We start from the raw sequence: 4,205 nt of genomic DNA, 5'->3' as shown, positions 1-4,205 counted from the left end.
GTAAAACCTATAAACTTAAAAAGATTAATAGTAAAAATTAAATTTTATTTATAATACCAATGGTATTAATAAAATTAAACAGGGAGCTTTCATTAAAATCTGCACCTAAAATCTAGGTAAGGGAAAAACCACCTTCAGTTCCCCTGCAACGTGGAGGAAAGTACCTCTTCTCTCATCTGACAGACTGGGGCGCTCAACTATCAGGTGTCTTACTGTCAATGGTACCAAGCAGCCGTTACAATAAGGCTGATGATCCCCACTCATCAGAAAGCCATGTGTCATTTTTGTATGACCTATTCTAAGCCGACTGAGTATTACTTCCCTTTGCCTAGTCATTGATGAATATTTCCAAGGAAAAATAGAGGTAGCTATTTCTTTAATTCTTGGTTTTCTAGCTCCCATTCAAATTTCCAAGAATCAAGGAACGCTGATTTAATTACCGGATACATATAATTTGTAGGGAGTCCACACCTAGCTATATTACATTGGTTGACAACTGTTTTGGCAAGTGAGTCTGCTACTTCGTTTCCCGCCTCACCTACATGTACAGGGGACCAACAGAAAGATACTTCACTACAACTAATCTTAAGCAACTCAAGCCACTCTAAAGTTTCAATAATGATAGGGTAGAGTGAATTAAAATGACCAATAGCTTGCAAGACACTCAGTGAATCGCAACATATAACACAGTGTTCTCCAGATTGACAAGCAATCTCTTTAAGGGCAGTTAGGATTGCATAACACTGCTGTAAAAATGGATGCCTGATCTGGCAGCCCTACACTCTTATTAAAATTGGGAAATACAACTCAATAGCCAATGCCTGCGTCAGACTTGGATCCATCTGTAAAAACTATGACTGAACCATCATGGTCCGCCAAATGTTCTAAAAAGGAGATGCGCAGCATCTCAGCACTCGCTTCTTCCTTACTACCAGTGAAGAACCTGCAGTGCTCCACAGAAGGAAGCTTCTAAAGGGGCATTACAGAATACTTAAATGGCCAGACTTTGACCTTTGGAATAGAATAATCTTCTAAAATTTTTAAAACTCTGTATCCAAAAGGTTTTGGATATCGTGGATTATGTTCAGAAAAGCTACAATATTTATCATTAAAGACTGCTTTGCAAGTTAATGAGTCAAGAATCCTCTGGACTCTATTCCAGTATTGAACAAGTGATATCTCACAACATGAATCCAGAGGCAGTTCCCCTAAATCTATCCAGTTGGCTTTATCCAAAATCCAACGAGGTGATCTTGGTATAGCAATTTCACCTACTACATTAATAAGATTGGAAAATGATTATCTCCTAATCCTTCACTCATTGCACTCCAGGAAAAGTCAAGATAGCAATCAGGACTGCATATGATAAATCTATCACAGAAAAGGTCCCAGTTTGAATATGAAAATGTGTTGTTCTCCAGAATTAAGGATTGCAAGCTCTTGGTCTTCAATAAAATTATAAATATTGTTTCCTCTAGGATTGGAGATTACATCACCCCACTTTTCTTTTTTCTGGTGTTCTCACTCGTTTCCTATGATCTGATTTGGGCCGAATTCTGGAAGTAGTCAACTGTATTCCTTTAGGTATCTCTACTGTACATGATTTAAGAACCTGTGGTTTTGGTTGCTGGAGTGATGTGCTATTTTAATTATTTAAAGAGCATCCTGCTTTAGGTTTATCATCACCATGCTCTTCTCCACGTGGCGTTGTCTCAGCCTGGTTTGACTTTGTGACTGCAGCGGATGGTTGCTGTTGCACTGCATGAGTAGCTGGCACTTGTATACTGGACTGTGGCTTCTTAATTACAGATGAAAATGTAACTTCCGGTCTTATTTGAAGTTCTAGTACTTTCTTTCTGGCTTCTTTAAACGAAATCTTTTCCATAACTTTAACTGTTTGCACCTCCTTCTCTAAAATAAATTTCACGGAACGTTTTGAGGATGCAGGATGATTTCCTCACCAATTAATACAAAACGGTGGCTCATTGCATGGTCCATGTGATTCTTTGCCACAATTACAACATAAAGTAGGTTCTTCATTGATTTTCTTTCTACATTTCTGGATCAAATGACCAAATATCTGGCTGTGGTAACATCTCAAAGGTGATGTTATGTATGGCTTGACTTTGAAGTTCAGCCATCCTGCCTTGATAGCATTAGGTAATTTATTGTTAAAAGTGGGGATACCGTTGCCAGGGGAACAATCTGATCCCCAACCTTCTTTCTCATTCTGACCACCTTTGCCACATTCTGTTCCTCTAATTCTTGCTGAATTTCTTCGGTGTCCAATAAAAGCAGTTTGGGAGCATATATAACTCCTCGGCTTTGGTTATGAATGGGATGAGGGAAACACGTAACTTTTCGCCCTACTAAGGAATTCATCTTGAGCAATTTTTCACTTTGTTCAAGTGAGGAGACTACGACTAATAGGGTCCCATCATGCTGTGGACGAATTTTTGGTACACAGTTACATACATTATTAATTTTTCTGCTTGCTTTAAATACAATGATATTCTGCAATACATCCTTCGAGCCTAAAAACTATAAACTTATTGTATGGAACTAATTCACACATACCAGGAAGAATCTCCATTGTTCCTTTCTTATTACTCTGAATATTTAAGTTCCTTGAATTCAATTTTGCATTTTTCTATCTTTCCAAAACAGGAGAAGAAAAGGGTTCCATCGTAGCGATGTTCGAACCTGAATTATCCATTGCCAAGTCCATTTCCATGCCAGGGTCAGATGATAAAAGAGGGGGGTTGGCCATATATACGTAAACATATAATTCGTCCGGGTAACCCCCATACCCACCACGGAGCCACAATTATTAGACGACAGTGTCATCCCTTTGACAAAGGCAGCCCTACGGGTATTACCTGGATATACACCTCACCCTCAGTGCTAAGGCGTCGTGATGTCCATCGAGATCACAACCTGGCACCGAAGGCAAGGTTGGACATGAAACTTTTCCCTCGCTCGACCACGTCGGGTACTAGAGGTCTACAGGTGAGGTGGCGTGCCATCCATCCTCACCTTCCATCAAAGCCAAAGGACAAGTCAAATCATAATCAGAAAAAAGCCAAAAATCATTAAGATAAGATCCACACCTAAATAGGAGGTAAAAAAATAAAAATTTTGTTTGACCTACAGCTGGGTCCCAATGACCAATGAGAAACCATCCCCATCAGGCATCAGGGGCCAGCTGCTGGTCCCTAAGCCCCCTACCCACGCCAAGGGGTTAGCATCTAGGGGGCCGTTTCAACGAATTCTCCCAGTTTCAGAGATGGTAATGACTAGAGATTCAAAGAGAACGAGGAAGGAAATATGAAAATTAAAAAGAATAACTTATACAGGATCTAAAACACCTTAACTGGATAGCCATCCTAAGAGGTATTATGCTTTACATCATTTTCCTTTCCATTTTATCAGCGTCGAAAGGAAAGACTTCAGTACAGACACTGGGAGTGTTACAAGTTCATATGATTTACTCTAGACAAACAGTATTTCAAATAACTTCTAAGCCAGCTGCAGGCAGTTTTGATTTTCACCTAGAAGCACCTGTTATTTCCTCTTGTCAATACCATTCCTACTCTTTCAGGCCTTTCCTATCTCCCTCGTCCTTCTGCTTTTCCAGGAATCAGTAAATGAGATGCATGAATACGGAGAGCTCTGAATGTCGACTAAATGAGGAACGCGTTGCGGATCGAACGAAGACTCTGTCTTTAGTAATAAAAGTTCTGACCTCTCTGTGGAGAATGCATGAACTCATACGCATAGATTCCCTATTAGAGAGAGAGAATTGTGCTAAGGATACATCCTCTTAGTTTTTATGCCTCTTTGAGGGTAACGGCAGATTTTTTTCATTGTATGTTCATGTATCCTTTGAAAAGTAATTACAACACGAAAACGAGCGTTAAACCGCATCCACTAAAAGAGACAAAGATATTTTCAGGAGATGAAAGCTTTTTTCAATTCCTGAACGGAAATAAACTATTACCTAGTAGCGCTTAATATCCGCCTCATATGAAACTGGTCTTTATACAATTCAAATGATACTAACCCGAATACGCTAAAAAGTTTTAATTTTTTAGAATTCACTTATTTCAGTTACACGGTCTCTAAGGAGGAAATCACTTAAAATATCTAGTTTCAGCTAGTTAGATCAAGCGGTTACCACATAACTCATACAGCGAAGGGAAAGG

Source organism: Macrobrachium nipponense, chromosome 12 (assembly GCF_015104395.2).
Source record: "Macrobrachium nipponense isolate FS-2020 chromosome 12, ASM1510439v2, whole genome shotgun sequence".
In the NCBI taxonomy this organism is placed as follows: Eukaryota; Metazoa; Arthropoda; class Malacostraca; order Decapoda; family Palaemonidae; genus Macrobrachium; species Macrobrachium nipponense.
Note: the sequence above shows the minus strand (reverse complement) of the source record.